Below are 25099 nucleotides of genomic sequence, written 5' to 3'. Positions count from 1 at the left end.
CCAACTTTCCCATCTGAAAAATGGGGATAATTGTGTGGAAGCAGGAAATGGTGGAAAAGGGAAAGAAAGAGAGAGAGAGAGAGAGGGAGAGAGAGGAGGGAGGGACGAAGGAAAGAAGGAAGGAAAGGAGAGAGAGAGGTAGGGAGTGAGGGAAGAAGGAAGCATGCAGTAAATCCTCAGGTGGAGGTATTGATACTTTTCCAGGCCTCCCCAGGTGATCACAGGAATACACAGACGCCAATGATACTACTGATTTAGAGTGAAGTTTCACCAGATCTAAGAAGCATCCCACTTTTTAATTCCCTCTGTGAAGAAAGGTGAGTTGTAGGTCAATTCCCAGATAACCCTGGGTGTTCGATCAGAACTTGGGTCTGAGACATACCTGAAAACCAATTCCTCAATCTGTGCCTGACTACACTTTTACATGGATGGTTCTAATTCTGAATTTGGTCTGCAGACCCTAAATATAAATTCATTTCTCTACAATAGTAGTCTATAACTGATAGGATTTTCATGAGGATTCAATGAGATCTTAATGTGCTAATCCTTTCAAAGTGTTTAGCACAGCGCCTCACCCACAATAGGGGCTCAAACGTAATAGTTATGATTATTAATTATGGGATTCAATAATTTTGCATGTTCTGAAACTGCAATAATTTTGAGTGCCAAATCATAAAGTTCTTCTGCTCAAGTGCTGGGAAGTCAGACTGGAAAGGAACTAGTAGCTAAAATATGTATATGCACAGCACTTATCAAGGTTGTATTTTTGTTCGTGTGATTATTTGATTCATATCTGTCTCCCTCACTAGACTGTATTCTCCAATTACAACTGAGCCTTGTCAATTTTTGGTTGTCCTTGGATCCCCAGCACTTAACAAAGTGCCTGACACATGGGAAGCACTTGATAAATATTTGCTGAAATAAGTTGTTCACTAATTTGAAAACATTCCAAGTACTACGCTAGAAATTTGGGAGACAAAATGTCTCAGAGAAAGTCTTCTGCCATCAATGAACTCTAACCTAGTCAACAAGTCCCTAAATCAAACCGATGCTTATAATGGAGCAAAGTACGTGTTATGAGAATTGTTCACATGGAGTGCTGTGGGAAAATATAAGAGGGGCATCTAACCAGTCAGGAGATGGGGAGTTAGGAAAAGGTTTCAAGAGGATGTGACAGTTAAGATAATCTCATAATATTCAAGAAGAAGACAAAGAGCAGTCCAAGGAAAGCAAGAAGCATAGAAATGAGAAAGAGGAAAGGCAAGTTTTTCTGTTTAATTGGAGAAGGATCTGCAAGAAAAGAGTGGCAAGAAACAAGAAGGAGAAGTAGGGAGAAATGAGAACATGTGTTGTGAACCATGTTAAGGATTTTGAATTTAATTATGAAGGCAATCTGGAGACACTGGAGGATTTGAAACAGAGAGAGATGGTAACTTGAAAAATGAGTGGACTGGGCTAGGTCTCTAAAGTGTCTTCTGGTCGTAGAAATCTGTGATTCAGAAATTTTTTTTTTTTTTTTTTTTGCGGTACGCGGGCCTCTCACTGTTGTGGCCTCTCCCATTGCGGAGCACAGGCTCCGGACGCGCAGGCTCAGCGGCCATGGCTCACGGGCCTAGCCGCTCCGCGGCATGTGGGATCTTCCCGGACCGGGACAGAAACCTGTGTCCCCTGCATCAGCAGGCAGACTCTCAACCGCTGCGCCACCAGGGAAGCCCGATTCATAAATTTTGAATGCTAAATTTAATACTCAAATACAGTAACTGTATGTATTAGGATAGACTAAACTTCTTTAACAAGCAGACTCAAAATGTACGGACAGCAGAGGTTCATTACATGCTCAGATGGCAGCCGAGGGCAGGTGCTTTGAGTACCTTGCGGAGGAAAGATAGGATCTGCTCCTAACAGTCATTCTAGGCTAACAAAACTCTGCCATATTCAATGCATGGCTTCCAAGCTCACGCTGGTCTTCACATCACCATTTCATCCTTTGTGAATGGGTTATGGCATGAGAAGCATGGAGGCTTTATGAGTCAGGTCTGGAACTGGCACAGATCACTTCCATTCAGTAGGACTCACTGGCTAGAACCAAATCACATAGCCACTCTAACTGCAAAGAAGGCTGGGAATTGTAGTCTAGCTGTTTGCTAAGGCAGTCTTTACCACACTATTCTAGCTTAGAATTTGGGGTACATTTGTGTTCCCTTTCCCCTAGATGGTTTTATTTTCTATTTTAATCATCTTAGAGTTTGTGTATTTCATTATAAGATAGCTCAAATTCATTTAAAAAAATGCATAGTGAAAATTATAAATAAAGCAAAAATCATATAGTTGGTGAATGTCAACAAGACTGTATGGTATTTTACAGTTCATAAAGGCCTTTCACACTCTTTAGTTTGCTTTTTTAAAGCAACCCTTTGATATAAGCAGGAAACGTTACCATCATTGTTTAAAATATAAGCATGACTCAGAGAGATAAATGACTTACCTGAGGTTGTCCAATTTCACTCATTCTAACAGTTATTTACATGTAGGAAATATTTAATTGTCCTTGAAATCCATCTAAAAATGTAAATGTGTTTTTTTCAAATATTTTTAAGAACTATCAAAAATAAAGGACATATTCATCCAGAGCTCATGTTGAGGTCTATTTTGAAACACTTAGATTCACATAAATCAGCAAAGCTCACCTCAACCACATATACAGAAAGGACATAGAAACATAACCACTTGTAACAATACTGCAAACAGACTCCATCTGTGAGCTAGCTATCTTCGTGCTATAGAAAAAAAAAAAGTTTGCAAAAGAGACAGAGAGAGAATACACTTGAAGCATAGATTCTGGCACTTACTTTGTTAAAGGTTTTAGATGGTGTGTATTAGTTTCCTAGGGCTGCCATAACAAAGTACCACAAAATGAATGGCTAAAAAAACAAAAATTTATTGTCCCGCAGTTCTGGAGGCTAGAAGTTTGAGATCAAGGTGTCAGCAGGACCACACGTCCTCCAAAGGTGCTAGAGAAGGATCTGTTCCAGGCCTCTCTCCTAACTTCTGCTAAGTTCTTTGGCTTTTAGTAGCATAACTCCAATTTTCATAGAACTGTGAGACCATAAATTTCTCATTTGCTCCTCTTTGGCTTGGATTTAGTCAATGAGACAAAGGCTTACATATTAAGGAATTAACAACCTACAAGAAAATGAAGAGAGCTTTCCTAAGCCCAAGAAGGAGTTGGAAAATGAGGCAACAGAAAGAAGCCAACAAAAAAATTCCAAATGCTCAGGCCATGTAAGGTTTGCCTTTCAGAACATTTTACCAGCATTTGGCCTGCTGTCCCCCACCAAGCCTCCTCTGGAAAGTGAACAACGTGTCAACCTCCCACATCTATGTAAGTTTCCCACTTGTCTCCCCTGAGCAATATTCTTCCCATGAAGTCATGTACAGCTCCTATCGTTATTCCAAATGACGTTTCCATCCTTCTGACACCTAGCTTGTATGTATTTAAAGGATGGGCCCATGAAAACTAAACCAAACAAAAGATAGAGTACAAAGACCTCGGCTGTTCTACAGAAAAACACTTTTGCAGTTCTTCTTTCCTTTTCCCAGTCCAACCCAACTTTCCCACCCAACCTTTTCTAATACCACCTCCCCCCCCCAAAAAAAAAGGTGAATAGACAGTAAAACATCCTCACTATTCACCAGTGGACGGGGAAGGTATTCTTCCTTTAAAGCTCATGCCCAGTGCCTGGCACACCAAACACTCTGTTGTTTCATCTTTCTGACTGCCTTCATCACACTTGCCATGCTAACCTCTGTGGACTGCAAGACTTAGCAGTTAGAGGAGATGGGGGTTGAAGAACAAGGAGGAAGAGGAAGAGGAGAGGGAGTTGAGAAAGGGGGAAGGAGGGGGAGAATGAGAAACAAAAAACCAAAAAGAAACAAAAATCTTTTTCAAAGAAGAACACCATCTTCAGAGAAAACGTCTGATAGGACTTGCACCTTAAACTTCCACCCACCTACTCACCACTCTAGGATTCTTTTCCCCAAATTTAACCTGAGATGGAATCACCTCTAGTCCAGGCTGAGGCAAGTTTGGCAGCTTCAAGGGTTGAATGGTGAAAATTTAGTAACAATCTGCTTTTCTCTGCCAATTGCTAAGGCGACGGTGTTCCTTAGCCAATTCAAAAATCAAGTGATGCCCAAATAAACTACAGCACATTCTTGTCTAGGCTTTTTACCCAGTAGCCAAAGCAAGGTGTGACCAGAGGCTGCTGGTCTTGCCTGAGTCTCCTGCTGAAACAGTCCTACCATGAGATTGGCATTCTGGGGTGGTTTCTTCTAGGAAGGGATGGGAGTTGGGGCAAAAAATGGTATGGTTATAGGGTAAAGGGAAGAGGAGGAAGACAAGAAGAAAGTAACTGTTTGTACAACGTGGTGCTCCCATGAATGTGGTCATAACAGAGGTCAAACTGGGCATCAGATTTACAGGATTATCATACCCAGGTGAGAACAGGCTGAATTCATTATTAATCTGCAAAGAAGATCTTCCCTGTGATTTTTATTTCAATTCTCTTCCTACTCCCTCCCTTTGGTTGAATGGTACCATGAATAAATTGTATTCACCCCAAACCAGGGTATAATTAGCCTCTCTCTCAGCTTCCACAGTCTATCACAAGTCTTGTCAATGAGAGCTCCTAGGTAGGTATCTTTCAGACACATCTGTTTTTCTGCATAGCCACTGCCACTAGTATAGCTCAAGTCATCACCATCTTCTCTGCCTGGATTAATATGGCAATGGATTCTTATCTCTCCCTCTCCCCCCACACATACCCTTCTCTTTCCAATCTATCCTGTAATCAGGATGATGTTTCTTAAATGCAAACACAAACATGTCACTCCACACTGCTTAAAACTCTTCATGGCTCCCTGCTTTTATACTAAAGTTGGAACTTTCATCATGACTTTCAAGACCCTGCCTCCACGGCTTCTGCCCTACTCTCTAGCTTCTCCTCTTTTTCCTCCACTTGCTCTATGCTCCATCCATACCAAACTCCTTGAGGTTCCTCTAATGCACCCTGTTTCTCCCCTGTGCCCCTCCTTGCCTCCCACCCACCCTTTAAGTTCTCTTCTGGCCTCTTGAGATCTTCCCATCCTCCCCTCCTTCTTCTCCTTCCCCACTCCTCCTCCTCTTCCTCCTTCTCCTCTTCTTTCTCCTCCTCTTCCTTCTTATTTTCATCATTTGCTAACTCCTACTTACCCTATAGTCTTCAATTGTGATTTCACTTCATCTGTAAAAATTTATTTGTCCCTGTGCCTTGCAAATCTGTGTTAAGTGCTCTTCCCATAAGCTTTCTCAGAACTGTCACTTTCTCCTTCGATAGAGTATAACATTCTATATTATAATTGCTTGGTCACTCATCTCTCTCCTATCCTCCCCACCTGCCCCCCAACCCAGGACTACATACCCCCAAGATCAAGGAGCATGTCTGTTTTGCTCACCATGACCCTAGCACCACACAGAGAGCACATTATACGTGATTCAATCAGTCAGTCAATTAAAATATTCCATGTTGCAGTGGTGGAGGTAAGAAAAGTCTTTGGCTCATGCATTGCTTCCCAAGTCTTCCTATTTAATCCTTGTGGTTATACTTTGGCAGAAGGCAAATTCATTGCCTTTTCTGCCTTTCACTGCATAAAAAGCAACTGTGGGATAAAAGATGAACACCACCAACAAAAACACTTACTTCCCTACTCAGATAATTTTTTAACAAGTTATGGAGGCTTGATCCTTGCTTTAGACTCTTCTCAAGCTGAAATTGTTAGTGATAAAAGATCACAGTTCGTTGGACCAGAATTCCTGAATCCTCAAACTCCTTCCATAACCACAGCCATCCCTAGAGGTTCAGGACCAACTTACCCATTAGACCCAGCAGTAACCCCATGCCTAGGGTCCACAATAGGTTTAGAAGCTCATGAAAATATTTTAATTTATTTTAGAAGCAGAAGGAAAATAAACTTATAGGTCAAAAAAGTATCTTAAAATATAATATTTATCTTTATACCAACATAAAACATAATTTTCAATACTTTTTATGGAGGAAGGGGGTAAATTAAATCAACAGTGCCAAATACCCATGAAAATCATAACTTTAGTCCTGCTAAGTGCCTAGAAAATTATATGTGCACAGAAGACAAGGCTAAGGAATCAAAATCATCTCACTATCTTGGAGCCTTGATGGAGCCCTTAGTCTTGGTGAGAAGGCTGAATCCTATGGAAGATTCAAGGATTGCTCCTGTGCCTCTGACCTGTATGATGAGCCAACTGAGGTTTCTCTCACCCTTTTTCTTAGGTTTTTACAGGGACTATAGGCAATCCACAAAGGAAACTAGAATATGTTGCCCCCAAATATGCCTCTTTAACACAAAAATTCTTTTTTCAAAATGTGAAAAGTATTTAGCAAGAATAAAATGCACCTAAGGGCAACATTACAAACAAAGTAAACTAAATTCAAAGAAAATGTGGGCAAGCCTTTTTTTTTTTTTTTAATAAATCGTTTTTGAATTTATTTTTTTATACAGCAGGTTCTTATTAGTTATCCATTTTATACATATTAGTGTATATATGTCAATCCCAATCTCCCAATTCATCACACCAACACCAACACCCCTGTCACTTTCTCCCCTTGGTGTCCATACGTTTGTTCCCTACATCTGTGTCTCTATTTCTGCCCTACAAACTGGTTCATCTGTACCATTTTTCTAGGTTCCACATATATGCATTAATATACGATATGTGTTTTTCTCTTTCTGACTTACTTCACTCTGTATGGCAGTCTCTAGATTCATCCACGTCTCTACAAATGACCCAATTTCGTTCCTTTTTATGGCTGAGTAATATTCCATTGTATATATGTACCACATCTTCTTTATCCATTCGTCTGTCAATGGGCATTTAGGTTGCTTCCATGACCTGGCTATTGTAAATAGTGCTGCAATGAACATTGGGGTGCATGTGTCTTTTTGAATTATGGTTTTCTCTGGGTATATGATGGGCAAGCCTGTCTTGACTCCCTCTTGACCCTTCTAGGCAAATGAGAACTTCCTGGATAACAGTAAGAGCAGGCAGAGCAATCCACATAGCAAATGGCTCCAGTCTAAGCCAATTTACACAGGTCACAATTTCCCAGTCCAGTGCTTTTTCTGGGCTATGATGGAAGAGATAATGTAGATATGCAACCACGTGATTTACTACCTAGCCCGCCTTCAACCAGAGTCAGGAAAGAAACATTGCTATGTGCAGTGCTATACCCAGAAGCTTTCAAGCTCAGGGATACTTAATTTTTTTTTTTTAATTGAAATCCTTTCCCTTTCATGACCTCATCTTTGCCTTTAGCAAACTCCTCCCCTAACTTTCCCAGAAGTAGGAGGTGACTTGAACACATATTTCTCTATCTCCAATTCTTACTTCACTCACCCTATTTCTAGCATGGGAAGGGGGCCCTGTTGCCAGGGCAACCAGTAGTGCATAAGTTCAGTCTCAGTTGGATCCTCTATTCTAACTGATCAAATTCCAACTATGCTCTTGACTCATCTCAATTTTATAGACATAAGAAGGTAAAATATTTCATAATTCCTCTGACATATGTTTCATCTATATCTTCATAAGATCCTGCTGACCTGTCTCTTCTCCTGAATTCATTAATTTAACTCATTTATTTCTACTAACCAGAGATGATATTCAAAGTATTTAAAGCAGACATGGCATGAAAAATACATCAGAATGGATGTATTCACCAAATCAGAATGTATACTAGCTGTAAACAGGAACTGAACCAGAGCATACTAGCCACCAACTGGTCCAGTCTATAACTAAACTTGATACCTTTCCTTCCTGCTATCAAATAGACTTCTCCTCTGACCAGTTACTGTATACTTAATGTCCTAATTGTCCACCACCACATACAACTGAATAAGAATTTGATGTGAAATTCATCCGTGACTTTTATGTCAATTCATAGTTATGATAATTTTAAAAAATTAGTTTATATATTCCCTTCATAGGAAGAAAGATATTGTGTTAGAAGGTAGAGAAGGATTTTAAAGGCACTGTGTGTAGGAAGGAGAAGTAGGATTTCAGAAAGTACATAATCACTTCCTAATTGAGGTAGGAGTGGTCCCATATAGCAGTCAGCAGTGTTGTTCCTGAAATGCTCCAGTTCCCCCTTCCAGGTATGTGATACAATTGCACTTCTCAGACCCATTCTGCTTGGGTAGGGCCAAATAACTAGTTCTAACCAAAGAGTTGTGGGCAGACATGATGTATGTCACTTCCAGGAAGAATGCTGAATTACTGCTGAGACCCCAAAGAGCAACTAGCAACCTTCCACATTCTAGCTGCTATTTCAACTTTGATCCCAGAGGGAGGGTGACTTGCATTAGAGACCTCCAGCTGACTCACAATGAAAATGTAGTGTGAGTAAAAAATAACCTTTGTAGTCTTAGACCATTGAAATTTTTGGCTTTGCTTGTTACTGAGACATACTTTAAGCTATCCTGACTGATATATTTTACTTTTAAGATCTTATCATTAGAGGATCCTGTTTAGTGCCTTCATTCTGAGACACCTACTTCAATAGTTTTTAACATCCATAAGCTCCCTCATATTGTAAACAAAATTTAGGAAGCTCGTGAAGAACGTCCAGGGTGTTCATTAAATTCTCCAGAACATGTGTGTGTGTTGTTTAAGAAACCTTTCCCTACATCAAGATCGTAAACTTATTGAACAGAAAATGAGGAGTGCTAAGTTCCAGCTGAGCGTGGTACTTCACTGGTTTGGAAGTCTCAGATATGTAAACAAATCTAAATTTCATAAACAAAGCAGTGAACTTTTAAATATGAGTCATGATGTCTCTAAATTGGCAAAGAAATTAAGAAGGCATTTTTTTTTTGTTTTTTTTTTGCGGTACGCGGGCTTCTCACTGTTGTGGCCTCTCCCGTTGCGGAGCACAGGCTCCGGGCGCGCAGGCTCAGCGGCCACGACTCAGGGGCACAGCCGCTCCGCGGCATGTGGGATCTTCCCGGACCGGGGCACGAACCCGTGTCCCCTGCATTGGCAGGCGGACTCTCAACCACTGCGCCACCAGGGATGCCCTTAAGAAGGCATTTTAATGATTCTTTCAATATTCAAGCTTTGAATGAAAATGAAGAATGACCATGAAATAGCTGTAATTCTTCAATATAGTACAAAACAGCAAATACAAATAATAGCTAATTAAAGTAGTGCTAATGATTATGGTTATCCTGCCTTTCATTTGCTAATGATATTTCACATTTCAAAAAGATTATTTTGAGTCCTAAAATATTTGTGTACTAAAGCATTCTTTTTCTTGGGCTGAAGGAAGCAATTTAATGTTGACAGAAATTGGTTTGAGAAGAGTATGCAATTTAAATTACTGACTCTGAAAAGTAATGGTTGGTTGTTTTCTAAGAGAGCTGACACAAAGGAGAAAGGCCTGAGTGTTAAAAATAAAAACATATTTGGGACCAAAAAAAAAAGGGGATCTTAAACTTATTATCCTATGCTATCTTCTAGGAATTTTAAAGATTGCTTACACTTTTTATATGCAATGATGATCAAACTCAGATACATCTTATTCCATTCTCAAGGTTTCTATGTGAAACAGTATGAAGCTGTCAAATCTGTGTGAAGACTCTTCAATAACCACAACTTTTCTCCTCAGGTGGACCCAGTGCTTGAAATCAGAAGCACATCACTCCATGAGTTCACACACATTACTACCTGGCCATTACCCTGAGGTGACCTGGGCAACCTGGACAACAACCTCTCCAGGCTATGGGCCTGGGGCAAGACCTAAAAACACCCTCCGAACCTAACTGGAAAATACAGAACACTCTGTCATAGCATGTGAAGGGTACCACCCTTCAACCACAGCAGGGCAGTGCGTGTAAACTATAAAATAGAAGCTTCCTCGTATTTTCAAACACGTAAGGGAGTCACTGCGTACATGGAGAAAGCTTTCATCTGGGGAAGTTTATTAAAATGTAAATGTTCAGAGATCCATCTAGAAGAAGTAGAATCAGGTAAGTTATAAAATATAAAATATGTAAATATTGCTTCACTGCAAGATTGGTTACTAAAATCTGCACTCTGTAAATGTACAACCAGGTTGATATTTGGACCGACTGGGTCACAAGCAGTCAGCCAACAGAATGGAGAAATCTCCTGACCACTTGGAATCTACAAAGAAAATTGTCTGTTTACATAACTAAGCTGTAGCAGTATCTGATTTTGCATTCTGTAGGCAACAGATACAAGATAAAAATTTGAATTTATTCGTGATTAGACTACTAATAACACCATTATAAATATTACAAAAATGTCCAACAGCAAAGGAGCATTAGAACAGAGGAAGACAGAGGGAAAGATCATGTTCCCATTATGGTCAAAAACCTTCGTATTTCCTTCAGAACAAAAGCATAGATCTTTACAGTGGCCTTCACCGCCCCTGCCATCTGGCCCACTTTACCACTCTGAGCTCCCCTCCCCTCCTCTCTGCTCCAGGCACTCACCTCCTCACTGTTCCTCAAATATGCCAAGCATGCCCCTGCCTCAGGGCCTTTGCAAAGAGCGCTCCTGCTGTCTGGAAGCCTCTTTCTCAAGGTGTACACAGGGTTGCTCCCTCATCTTCAAGTTTTCGCTCTAAAGTCACCTTCTCAAGGAGACCCACCCTAAAAACATAAACCACATAACTTGTTACAGTTAGCGTTTACCACATAATTTGTTAGTGTTTATTGTCCATCTCCCTCTGCTAGAGCCAAGGTCAAAGACGGGGACTTTTTCCAGCTGGTTCACAGATTATTCCTAATCACCTAGTACAGGGCCTGATATATAGAAAATACTGGATGATATATTGTTGAATAACTGAAAAAGCAAATTTAATTTAACCATATAAAAAGATCAAAGTGAGTAATCTGGAAGGAAAAATTCAAGAAATATTGATGTGATTTAATACTTTTTTCAAGTGACAGAAAAATTAAGTACATCTGATTAACACTTCAACAGGAGAAAGGTGCTTTTCTAAACTGACATCAGAGAACTTCAGAAAGAGATGGTATGTATCGAGAGAGGTTATCTACATCAGCTTTTGAATATATTTAACTTAATCTGACTTAAAAATAATTGCATTATAGATTACTTTAGCACCTCAATATGTGTTAAAATTATAATTAGAATCTTCTTTTTAAAGAAATAATCATGATTCTTTTACAATGCTGTATTTTACTGGCAGGGTTTTCACTCAGGGACTCAGTAGCTGCAGGATTAGTGAAAAAGTCTTGCCCGTCACCTGACATTTCCTCTTCATATCGCCAGATGTTGGGATCTTTCTATGATAGATCAATTTAGGAAGTGCAAAATCACCACATTTAGTTAAGAAGGATACACATAAGCATGATGGAGGCTGATTTTGCAGAGCTGAAAAGGTCCTCAACCTTTAAGAACCTATTTAATCACACTGCTCCAAAGAAGCTTTCGGATACTACAGTTAAATGTTGAGCTCCCCTCTGTGTCTGGGAAAAGCCATCCAACAATTTCTAGAAAAGCAGACCGGTGGTTGGAAGGCTTCAGTAATAAGAAACAATTTTCTTATTACTGTACTTCCTCTTCCCTGCTTTAGAAGGAGTTCTTCCTCTACCTGGAGAGAACAAAACTATCATTCGGCAGGTTCAACTACAGCATGCAGAGAAAGGGCTGCCCAAATCCAAAGAAAGCTATACAAGAGTGGTTATTCATGGGCTTCCCTGGTGGCGCAGTGGTTGAGAGTCCGCCTGCCGATGCAGTGGACATGGGTTCGTGCCCCAGTCTGGGAAGATCCCACATGCCGCGGAGCGGCTAGGGCCGTGAGCCATGGCCGCTGAGCCTGCGCGTCTGGAGCCTGTGCTCCGCAACGGGAGAGGCCACAACAGTGAGAGGTCCCCGTACTGCAAAAAAAAAAAGAGTGGTTATTCAGGGACTTCCCTGGAGGTGCGGTGGTTAAGGATCCACCTGCCAATGCTGGATACACGGGTTCGATCCCCGGTCTGGGAAGATCCCACACACTGCGGAGCAACAAAGCCCGTGAGCCACAACTACTGAGCCTGTGCTCTGGAGCCCGCGAGCCACAACTATTGAGCCCACGTGCCACAACTACTGAAGCCCGCGCGCCTAGATCCTGTGCTCTGCAACAAGAGAAGCCACCACAATGAGAAGTCCGTGCACTGCAACAAAGAGTAGCCCCCACTCACTGCAACTAGAGAAAGACCGCACGCAGCAACGAAGACCCAACGCAGCCAAAAGTAAATGAATTAATTAAAAAAAAAAAACGAATGGTTATTCATATCCCGTGTGTGTAAGCTTGCTTCATGAGGGAAAGAACTATGTCTTCTGTATCCCTGTATCTTATGTATACGTGGTTGGCTTTCAGTAAATGGTTGTTGAATGAATGAATGGTTCAAAAACAAAAGAACTACTAACTGTTCCCTACGTTCAGAGTGGGACTACAGCTAAGTGCTGAGCACCTATTTCTTATCATTCTAAGCACACATATTTTACTTTTTTCTGTCTTTTTTTCATTATTAAACCCCACAAGTGTTTCTTGAATTATTTTCTGAACTGCTTACTTTTATCTTTTCGCATAACTTAATTCTTTTATCTTTTCATTCATCCAACAAATATTTGTTCATCCTGAGCCCAACTTCCTACTTCAGAGATAATGAAAGAGTAAATGCCTTGGAAACAGACACATGGACCTATACTTATTCCATCAATCTCTTAAGTGTCTTCGAGCAAGCTGCCTAACCTCTCCCAGCCTCAGCAACTACGTATGTTATCTAGAATCATGCCCATTGAAGTAGATTGTTTGAGGGCCAATTGAGATCATATATGTATACAGTAGGCAACTGATAAGTGTCCATTGTCTTCCATGCTTCCATTTCCTACTAAAAGGTGGGAAATTTAATGACTGATGAGCAAATCCCATTTAAGCTCCCAGAAATTAGAAAAGGTCAGCCTGAGAGATTCCTTCCAATGGCACAGATATATATATATCATTGAGACTCCACTTTGTTTCCCTCTGTGAACACAGAAAGACTTCAATTCTCAGACCACCTTTTAGTCAGTGGGTTATGTGGCCATTAAAATGTAGCAGAAGTGACATTCACCCACCTCCAGATGTAGTGCCTAAAAAAATCTTCCAGGCCTGGCCCCTAACTGAAGCCCAGATGCAGAGAATCTAAGGGAGGACTCCAATACCTTACATGATACAGAGGCATGGAAAAGAAGGAACCTAGGGCTCTAAATTACTGCGTGGACTAGACCCTTCACCCCTAATGAACTGCAAAAATGTATGACATGTAAACTGCTCAGTGTAGGAGTTGTTTTGTTTTTACAGCAGTTAGCCTATCTTGAATAATTCATCACACAAACCACCACTCAGTCCTAGAACTGAAAACCTGCAAACAGATTAATAGTTTATCAGTTCTCTCACTAAATTTGAGAGGTGAGACTGGGTCTTAACTTCTTGGTACCCTACTCGACACTTAGCACAATGCCCTAAATAAATCAGTTGCTTATTATCTGTGAATTAAGTACTGCCACAAGATAGGATTAAATATACTTATATATTTAAACTTACACACATACATATTTTAAATCAAGTCCACCCTGCACACTGTAGTTATTTTAATTTAAAATATAAAGCTTATTTCCCGAAATCATTCCAGTTTAGGAAACAATCAAGATATGATGACAATTAAAATGGCAATTAGAATACACCCCTGTTTCTCCAGGTCACTTATAAGAGGAGGGCTAGCGTAGGAAGGAGGAAGTTATAGGGACGATCAAGTGAATAGGTAAGAATCCTAGTTGTGTTTGAATAGTAAGCTCTGAGATTTCAAATCCCTAACACTTCCCTGTCTCACTGAGTCCTGGAGGGGTCAGGGGTCATTTTCTCCTTGGATTATAGTCTCCAACCAATTCTGTTACTGCTACTGTTACTTCCACTCTTTCTTCCAGCAGCCTTGCTTGTACCACTGCTGGCCCACTTTTTAACAAATTCTCATATCTCACCTTTGATGAATTTCTCTTTCCATCACACAAGCATCCACCTGCAAGTATACAAGTATTTGTTTGACAACTAAAGTACAGATTGCTAGTTCAATTTTTATGGTCCCCTCCCTGATGGAACGTGGGACACATTCCCCCATAGCTACACTGAAGAATGTTTTTTAACTGACATTCTCAAAAACATTTCTCCCCCATAACAATCAAACCGTATTCCAAGTTTTAGGCCCAGTTGTCAGCTATCTCCAGGTGAATTTCCTACCTAGAGGTGATATTTTCACCAGAAACCAGCAGTCAGTATCTGTCTCTCTTTACTGTTTAAATGCCCTAATGCCAGTGGCCTGGGTACCTGTTAATCCCTAAATACTCTTCCCACTCTTTCTTAATGTAAATTTTGTTAAGTATATCGTATATTCAGAAAGATACACGTAGCACAAGTGTCCAATTCAATGAATCTCTTCTCTGCTGTTAGTCAGTAGGCCACTTAGTTAGTTGGCTTTTCCCAGAAGCCTTAGAGAACCCTCTGCAAAAAGGAATTTTGATAACAGTCCCTGATATCCTAACATCTTTGATGTGAGTAGGAATATTCCTCCACCCTTGTCTACTGCCGCTCACACATACTCCTACATGGTTTTGCTACATAAATAATAAACTAGAGTTAGCACTGGTAATATGTCATGAAGAAAATCTGAAGGTTTGGTATCTAGTTTACACCCTTGCATATATTGATTTTGATAAAGTAGTACTTCTTATTTACACAAAAGCATCTCAGGGATGGAATACATATTGACACCGTGAACAATACTCTGAAGAAGAGAGCTTTGCATGCTTCACTGGAGTCATATTTATGATGGATTCTAGACAACTCTAGAAATGGTGGGGGAAGGTGAGGAGTGGAGAAACTGGCCTCACATCAGACCAAGAAATCCTTTCGAGACTTCCCTGGTGGTGCAGTGGTTAAGAATCCGCCTGCCAATGCAGGGGACATGGGTTCGAGCCCTGGTTTGGGAAGATCCCACATGCTGCGGAGCAACTAAGCCCGTGCGCCACAACTACTGAGCCTGTGCTCTAGAACCCACAAGCCACAACTACTGAGCCCGTGGGCCACAACTACTGAAGCCCGTGTGCCTAGAGCCCGTGCTCCACCACAAGAGAAGCCACCACAATGAGAAACCCGTGCACCACAACGAAGAGTATCCCCTGCTCGCTGTAACTAGAGGAAGCCCATGCGCAGCAACGAAGACCCAATGCAGTCAAAAATAAATAAATATATTAAAAGAAAAAAAAATCTTTTCACATCTCTATCCACATATTCACCACATGCTGTGCTCCCTCTCACCACCAGCTTCAAAAATCAAAAGACGTAAACATACTGGATTTATACCTGGATATAAATTTCCATATAATCAAATCTTTCCTGCATTCTCAAGTATATCCAAAACATGTTATTTAAATGCCATAAGAAAATGGAAATTATTTCAAAACGTGGCATTCCAATGTTCTTAAGAAGAAAACTGTGCTCACATTTAATTCACAGGAAAGTGGGGGTAATGGACAAAAGAAAAAGCATCCTTAGAATTATTCTTTCATCCCACAAATCATTTTCCTCTTTTTTAATACTCCAATTTTGGATTTTATTAAAACATCAGCTTTTCATTTTCCAAAACTATCCATGAACTTGGTCTATCTTATCTATAATCCTACAGTTGTCCATCTATCTTCAGACAGAACTAGAACTCCTATTTAAAGAATGCTATGAAAATTACTTTTTCTCCCATTCATAACTAAACACACACACCACCCTACTGCAGCTGCTTTGCTGCAGTTGGTTGTGCTGGAATTTCTTAACTTATTCACACTACTGCTGCAGGGTCTGAAAGTATGGGTGATATGAGCACCTGGCGCTCTAAATGACTGTCCTCTTCCAACAGGAATATGGACATGTTGAAATTATTTAGACGTCCCTCACATGTTTATTTCACTGCTCCTGGGTGGAGTTAAGTGAAGCCTCTTCACCCACATATTTTATTGTAAATTTTCATGAAAAAAGGAACTGTCTCCTGGCACAAGTAATCTTATTTCACCATTATTTAGGTCTAATGATGAAATGAAACATGCCCAGTGGGCCTGGAGTAATCTAGTAAAAGGCCAGATGACAGGAAAGGATGGTAGTACACCCTGTGAGCAAGCAGGAAATCTGAATCTATAAGGCACAGTCAGCACTCTTAAAACATGCTGTTGAATTTAATTCTAATCTTTTATATACATGTAACATGTATATCACATGTTTCTTTAAAAATGTAATTGATTATTAAAAAGTTTTAAAAAGTGCAGAGGATTTTTAGGGCAGTGAAACTATTCCATAAGACACTATAATGGTGGATACATGACATCACACATTTGTCCAAACCCATAGAAGATACAACACCAAGACTAAACTGTAATATGGGCTTTGGGTGCTAATAATACTTCAATGTAGGTTCATCAGTTTAACAAATGTACCATTCTGGTGCAGGATGCTGGTAGTTGAGGAGTGTGAGTATGTGGGGGCAGGGGGTATGTCTATTTTTTTTAAGTTTCTTATCTAGATATTTTTTCATTTAAATTAAATCATGTGGAATAAATAAATACATAATATGGATATTCCTTCTCTGTGCTCTCTCATTCCTCTCTACTGGGCTAAAGATAATATTTTAACTGCTTCCAACATCCCTACAACGTCAGACAAATTGCTTTCTGAATGTCTCCTTTTAAAGAGCTTTTTATTCTTTCCTCACACAATTCCTGGAACTACCCTTCTCTTTCTCATTGCGTGCAACTTCTTTTTATCTGTATTTACTGTTGCCTTGGCCACCAATCAGAGATATAATTAGCTTTTCTGAAACCTGGCTGTATTTTTACCAACATTTTTTTGAATCTGTATGAAGAAAGGACTTACAGAGTTAGATGGCACCCCCTCTCTCCCATCTTCTCATACCACCCACCACCCAATCAATTCTATGAGCTCCTATCAGAGATGTCATTTCAAAGAGCCCTTATCCAGTCAGTGATTTCTTGGTTGAAAGTTGGGTTGGCTCCCATGTCCACATGGGCATGCCATGCCATGAACGTCCTTCTCAATCTGACCTGCACTTACCTTGCCTCCTTTCATTTTCCCAAGAGATCACACATGGCACTTTCCCACATCCATCCATTGCCTGGCCTTTGCTTTCCTCCTTCTACAATGCCTTTTCCCCTTCTATGACTGGAAAAAAATGTTTATACGTCCTTGCATTTCAACTTATCTTCTCAGTGAAAGCCTCCTTAACATCCCAAGATAATATCAACACAATCCCTCTTCTGGTTTATATCACTAGCATAAAATTTGTTAATTATACTCTGGTTAATTATTCATGCAGTTGTCTTTCCACTGGACTGTAAGAAACTTGGGACTCAAATGACCTGCGTCATTTTTGTATTCCCGACTTTCACCTGAGTGGCTGGCACCAAGAAGATGTCCTGTGAAGTGATTGTTTGGTGAATGCATTCACTTAATAACCAGGAATAGTTCACCTGACCAAAGAGAGGAGTCAGAATTTTCTAATCTCACCAATGAGAGGAAGCAACAAAGGTTTTCTCTTATTTCTGCTTGACTGATTAGAGTATGTACATTTTATTTCTGTTATAGTCTTTCAATGGACATAGTATTACCTTCCTCTACTCTTCAATTTAGTTTAAAATAGCAAAATTTCCCCCTTTTTCATGAAAATGGCAATGTAAATTTGAGTAATGATCATTTACAAAGATTTATCCATTCAGTCACTCAAATATATTTTGTATCTTCCATAGGGAAGAGATGAAGTTCTTTTTATCCATGGATTTTATCTGGGAGACAGAGAACTAGACTAGTTATATCAAGCTCACAAGCAGAGTACAAAATGTCTCTGAAAATTCAAAATCCTATGAAAATTTTCACAACAGCAAGATCTAACTCTCATGGGTTCCACAAGAATCAACTTCTACAGCACTCACTAAATAATGCTTTCCTCCAGCCGCCTGAAGCCTAAACCGGACTAATGGGCTTCAGAAAACAGCTGTGGTTTCAGGAAATGGGAAAATATGACGATCTACTGTTGAAAGCTACCCACCACTGCTCCCACTACTACCACTCACCCCTCATTTATCCACTGTCTCATACACACACACACACACACACACACAAACACACACACACACACATATCCTCACAACTCCCCCTTTGAGCTAGGCTGCTGTCAGAGGCATATGTAGAGGTACATTACTCTTAGAGCAGTTTTCTAGGTTTACTTAAATAGCACAGAAACCAGGTTAAATGGGGTCAGTCATGTTCCAGATTTTCCTAACTTCCAGAAGCCCTAGTTTCCAGGAACCCATGTGGAAAAGACATCAGGCTGAAACATCTGTCAGAGATTGATGGGAAACCCACTGGGCTGGAAGTCACTGGCCCTGAATTCTCTGCTGATTCTACCACGGTGATCTTAAGCAAATCTCCTTACATTTCATGGTGTCACTTCACTCATTTACTATAGGATATAATTGTCCAGTCTACATATTTTATATTGGACATGTACTAAGTGCTACATAAAGGGGAAGGATAAATAGGGACCACTGTACTCATTGGTAAGTAATTTAGAACATTTATTAGAAAATAAGTAAAGATATAACTTGGAGTCAGTTTCAAAGTTGCAGGATCAAAGACATACTATGCTCATTCTGAGGCGAACTATCTCTATACCTCCAGACATCTGGTGAATAGGCTCCTTTTTCTCTGTGTTAGAAATCCCTTATTGGAAAATTAAGGCAAAATACTGATAAACACTCTCCAAAAGTCCCTTCTATACCTTTTCATCCTATGATTCTGTGTATTAAATGACAGACTGTTTGCCAGTTTGATTTAAACCCTAGTTATAGCTCACTATTGAAATATAATGCTTTGCATAGAGAGAAGTTAAAATTCCAGATAAAGGTATACCACAATGCTGAGTCAAATGTCCTTACTTCGTGGTAGGGGAAGGAAAAAGTAGAGTTAAAATGAGAGAAGATTCTGGCAAATGGGCAACTGATTCTCTACAGATGAAGGATAAAAGCAAGAGTGAGAAGTAAAGGAAACATGTAGAACTTGCCTGGAAATGGAGCTGGGACAAAGTGGAACTGTCCCAAAGAGAAGGAACAGAGAAGGAATGCTTCTGCAAGGTGGAAAAAAGCAACTTCTCCCTACAGGAATGTTGAAAAAACTAGACTCCAGTAAATACAGTCAAGGTAGCTTTACTACTTTGGTTCTGGACATCTCTGAGAATTAAGGTCATGAAAGGTTAAATTGTACCATTCCCTTTCTCCATATTTCATGTGTACAGATTAATTGTTAATCTGGTGTAACATACCTAGTCTTCATTTCATTACTTCATGGTGAATATGATGCATTTGAATAACTAATCATAATATATCTAGCCAACTCTACAATGGCCCTTGAAATCAAGAATACAAATTCCCACAGATAAATGTGGTAAATTCAGATATTTTTTCTTGACAATATCCAACAGCCAGGAAGAATATGCAGCACTGTTATTCATCAGAGCTTTTATAAAACAGGAACCTGAAGAAACATGTCTAAACATGTCTAAAATAAACACAAAATGTAGTCTTGGGAAGACACATTCATGGGAAAATATTTTCTTGTACTTTAATTTCTGCTAAGGTTGTGATAACAGGGTTTGTGTTATAAGTACTAAACAAGGAATCAGTTTAAAGATTACACTTATGTAAGGGAACACTACTGTAAGTCAAAAGCTTCAGGGCTTCCCTGGTGGTGCAGTGGTTGAGAGTCCGCCTGCCAATGCAGGGGACGCGGGTTGGAGCCCTGGCCTGGGAGGATCCCACATGCCTCGGAGCAGCTAGGCCTGTGCGCCACAACTGCTGGGCCTGAGCTCTAGAGCCCGAGAGCCACAACTACTGAGCCCGTGTGCCACAACTACTGAAGCCCACGTGCCTAGAGCCTGTGCTCTGCAGCGGGAGAGGTCACCGCAGTGAGAGGACCACGCACTGCAGCAAAGAGTGGCCCCCGCTCGCCGCTGGCACGCAGCAACGAAGACCCAACACAGCCAAAGAAAAAAAAAAAAGCTTTACAGGCACAACTGCAATTCAGCTGTGTGTGCATCTGGCAATGTGGTCATTTGTACATATTTTTTAAGGTGTGTGAAAAAAATGATATACTGAATAGGTTATCCACGAGTTATGAAAAGGAGGAATCATTATCTGCTTCCAAATTTACAAGCTCAGCGTATTCTTTGTGTCTTACGGCTTCACATATTTATTAAAATAAGGATAAGAAGGGAGAATGGAAGATGATAATGTTCTTTATGGCAGAGATACATGTTGTAAAATAGCTGGTAAAATAATTAGAACAGATAAATTCACAAGCAAACTAGAAACTTCTATCTTGTACACATAGCTCTAATGAACCTGGAGAAGAAAACATTTTAAAGTCTTAGCTGTAATGTTTTCTGTGGAGAACAATAAAGTTCTGAAACTTTCACTGGGCTCTCCAAACAATTCAGGGTGTTGCCTCGATCTTCAAAGCCCCAATATCTTTTGGGTTCAGGTTTCCATAGAAACTGCCTTTATGTAGCACAGCATGCTTGTTTCAGCTGGCCAAACAACAGGTGCCAACAGGCCTTAGGTGAAAATACCAAGGGCTGGAAGCAACACATTTTCCATGGAGAGATTCCATTTTTGGAATTCATTTTTTCAGTTGGTTTCACCAAGTTCAGGAATATTGGCCTTCAGGACATAGAATACAGCCCAATTACCTGATACTTATGAGAATATTTAGGGGTAAATAAACATCAAGTCACAACATTATTAATATGGAATAAGTACCTTGGCTTAAATTCTCAAAATTCTTTGACTTCCTTCTGAATTGCTCCAAGCTTGCCAATGTGTGTTGAAACTGTAATTAAGTCCTCCCAGTTCTCCACGAAGAAAATTCAAGCCTGTCTAAATAATAAAGGTTCCTTTGCAAATGCAAGGTGTTTTAGAACAACTGGCAATGAGTTATTTAAAAAAAATAAAGCCCTCAGAACTAGAACATTTATTTGTATTGCATATCTGGAGAGCTCAAGTAGGAACACAGAATTTCCATCAAATGCATTCATCTATGGAGATCCTCAGGGAAGGATCAATCCCCTGCTCCAACTTATGGAAGCAGAGTCTACAATTCAGTCTGAGAACAGCCCACCATCTTTAGGAAACAGTTCTTTAACCATGACCAAGTCTCAACTCAAATGTCATCTCCTCAGAGGCCTTCCATATGTACTCTAGCTAAAGTAGTGCCCACTCCAACATTACTCTCTGCTGCTTTTTCATAACAGAACTGGCAGAAGAAAGAATCAGAAAACAGGTCAATTGAGATTAACTAGGCAAGAAACAGAAAGAAAAAGGAATGAAGAAAATGAACAGAGCCTCAGATACCTGTGGAAAACCACCAAGCTATCAAATGTATGCACAGTGGAAGTCACAGAAGGAGAGAATAAAGAGAAAGTGGCAGAAAAAAAGTGTGAATAAATAGTGGCCAACAACTTAGCAAATATGATATAAAAAATTAATCTAACAGTCGACTAATATTTGACAAGGGAGCCAAAGAACACTCATATGGAAAAAAAAAGTTTCTCCAATAAATGTTGTTGGGAAAACTGGATAACCACATACAAAATAAAAACAAAAAAAAAAGAAATTGGACCTCTACCTTATAACCCCAAAATTAACTCAAAATGGGTTAAAAACATAAATGTAAGACCTGAAACTGTAAAACTCCTAGAAGAAAACATAGGGGAAAAGCTCCCTGACATAGCTCTTTGCAATGATTTTTTTTAATACGACACAAAAAACACAAGTAACAAGAGCAAAAATAAACACGTGGGACTACTTCACACTAAAAAGCTTCTGCACAGCAAAAGAAACAATCAACAAAAGGAAAAGGCAATCTATGAAACAGGAGAAAATATTTGCAATCCATATATCAGATAAGGGGTTAATAACCAAAATATGTAAAGAATTTATACAAATCAATAACATTAAAAAAATCCAATTTAAAAATGAGTAGATGGGGCCTCCCTGGTGGCACAGTGGTTAAGAATCTGCCTGCCAATGCAACTCTGCGAGCCCTGGCCCAGGAAGATCCCACATGCCACGGAGCAACTAAGCCCGTGCACCACAACTACTGAGCCTGAGCTCTAGAGCTCACAAGCCATGACTACTGAGCCCACATGACACAACTACTGAAGCCCGCGCGCCTAGAGCGTGTGCTCTGCAACAAGAGAAGCCACCACAATGAGAAGCCCGTGCGCCGCAACGAGGAGTAGCCCCCACTCACTGCAACTAGAGAAAGCCCGTGCACAGCAAAGACCCAACACAGCCAAAAATAAATAAATAAATAACAAATAAAAATGAGTAGAGAAACTAAACAGACATTTTTCCAAAGAACACATACAAATGACTAACAGATACCTGTAAAGATGCTCACCATCAATAATCATCAGGGAAATGCAAATCAAAACCACAGTAAAATATTACCTCACATGTGTTAGAATGGATATCATCAAAAGGACAAGAGATAACAAGTATTGTTGAGGATGTGGAGAAAACAAAACACACACTGTTGACAGGAATGTAAATTGGCACAGACACTATGGAAAACAGTATGGAGCTTCCTCAAAAAATTAAAAAAAGAACTACCATATGATCTAGCAATCCCTCTTCTGAGTATATCCAAAGGAAATAAAAACAAGATTCCAAAGAGATATATGAACCCTCATGTTCACTGCAACATTGTTTACAATAGCCAAGCTATGGAAGCAACCTAAGTGTCTATCAATGGATGAATGGTTAAAGAAGATATGGTATTTACATATATGCAATAAAATATTATTCAGTCATGAGAAAGAAAATCCTGGCATTTGTGAACACATAGATAGTCCTTGAGGACATTAGCTAAGTGAAATAAGTCAGAGAGAGAAAGACAAATATTGCATGATGTCACATATATGGATATCACTTATACATATTGTACCATAAGTGTAATATAATACTGTACTATACACTTTAAAGTTGCTAAGAGAATAGATCTTAAATGTTGTCACCACAAAAAAGAAATGGTAATTATGTGATGTAATGGAGGTGTTAGCTAATGCTACCATGGTGACCACATTGTCATATATAAGTTTATCAAATCAACACATTGTATTGTACATCTTAAAATTACACAATGTTATATTCAATTATATCTCAATAAAGTTGAGGAAAAAAATTAATCTATTCACCCAAGAAGCTGAAGAACTCCAAGTAAGATAAACTCAAAGATCAAGTACTTTATTCACTGCTGCATTTTCAGACCCTAAAACAGTGCCTAACACATAGAAGTCTCTCAGCAAATATTTGTTGAATCATTCAATAAATTATTCTTTATTTTGCAAATGAAAAGCCTGAAGCACAGAGAAGCAGAGTAATTTTCCCAAAGTCAAACAGCCAGTAAGTGATGGAGTCTGGTTTTAAATCCTGGCAGGCTGACAACAGAGCTCTCAATCTTAACCTCATGCTGGTGTACATCATGTACCAGCCCTAGAGGTGCTGAAGTGTTCAAATCTACATCTTCTGTCTGAAACCCATGTTACAGAATTAGCCATCTTCTACTGCCTCCCTCTGCTTCCATCTGAAGGACTTGACATTTCTGAACCATCGCTTCTCAGATCTTCAAAGACAGTGAGGTATAGTGCAAAGAAAATGAGCTCTAGTGTCATACAGACCTCGGTTTGGATCTCTAATTGGGCCCTATCTGAGGCTTGTCACCTTGGATAGGTAACTTGATGTGCTTCCCAATTTTCACATCATGGTAGGCATAGAGAATTATAATATTTCTACAGCACACTGGGGCTAGGTGCACTTGGTCAAAGGTGACTGGCCTGGAAATCCAGGTGCCTCATGCTCTTCCTACCCATCTCTAGGGCTAAGATGATCATAGGGGGGCACTCCTACAATTGATTTGCATACATAACTCTTGAAATGCTCTAATTTACCCAGTTTCCTTACCTTTAAAAATGGGGGGCTTCCCTGGTGGCGCAGTGGTTGAGAGTCCACCTGCTGATGCAGGGGACACGGGTTCGTGCCCTGGTCCGGGAAGATCCCACATGCCGCGGAGCGGCTGGGCCCGTGAGCCATGGCCGCTGAGCCTGCGCGTCCGGAGCCTGTGCTCCGCAACGGGAGAGGCCACAACAGTGAGAGGCCCGCGCACCAAAAAAAAAAAAAAAAAAAAAAAAAAAAAATGGGGCACCGGTTCATTAAATGGGGCAAATGATGTCTATTTCACAGAGCCCTTGTGAACTATAAATAAACATCATAGACAAAATGCTTGCTATAGACTATCAATATGTAGGTGCTCAGTTGATGGCAGTTATCATCATGGTTACTATGATTAGTATTGTTTAAAAAGAAATAACAGGTCCCAAATAGATCACTTGTGCTGAGCCCCACTTCAGCAAACCAAGACTTAATTGCAGTTTCAACCTCTCCCAGGAATGTGACCTTTAGCAGTCAATCTGGAATCACCTGATCAACACTAGTAAGGTAATCTGCATGACAGACCCCACTCTTCCCCCAAAGGAAGGTGATCTTACCTGAAAAAATCCTTTCTTTTGTTTATGACTTCCTTGTCCCACCCCCTTTCTGTCTTTAAAAACCTTCCATTTTGTACAGCTCCTGGGAGTTCCTTTCTCTTTGCTAGGTGGAATGCTGCCCAATTCATGAATTGTTGAATCAAGCCAATTTGATCTTTAAATTACTCAGGTGAATTTTATTTTTTAACACTATTAACATCAGCAGTAGCATTTACTTACAGTTTCTATGGGCTCTCTATACCCAAGAAACAGCCTGGGCCAGATTTCATCATGCAGGTTTGTTTCTCTGCTTCCTGTAACACTG

At 40.0% G+C, this 25099-nt stretch overlaps 1 protein-coding gene across 15 annotated transcripts in view; it reads right to left on the bottom strand.

Annotated features, from left to right (window-relative positions):
* The window catches only part of LOC114902613 (cytochrome c oxidase assembly protein COX18, mitochondrial), a 168617-nt gene that overhangs the window by 104936 nt on the left and 38582 nt on the right, over window positions 1-25099 (bottom strand). For 11 of the 15 annotated variants that reach the window (XR_003795554.1, XM_029234975.1, XM_029234973.1 and 8 more), the window contains one exon: window positions 10585-10743. The exons of 2 other annotated variants lie outside the window; for them this stretch is intronic. The gene's annotated coding sequence lies outside the window, so the exon portion shown is untranslated. Of the gene's footprint in view, window positions 1-8932; window positions 9183-10584; window positions 10744-21086; window positions 21125-25099 lie in introns of those variants that run through there. 2 more of the 15 variants (XM_029234977.1, XM_029234980.1) reach the window with 2 other exon arrangements.

Source organism: Monodon monoceros, unplaced genomic scaffold, assembly GCF_005190385.1.
Source record: "Monodon monoceros isolate NGI ecotype Baffin Bay Population unplaced genomic scaffold, NGI_Narwhal_1 Super_Scaffold_20, whole genome shotgun sequence".
NCBI lineage: Eukaryota > Metazoa > Chordata > Mammalia > Artiodactyla > Monodontidae > Monodon > Monodon monoceros.
Note: the sequence above shows the minus strand (reverse complement) of the source record. Positions and strands in the feature narration are given on the sequence as shown.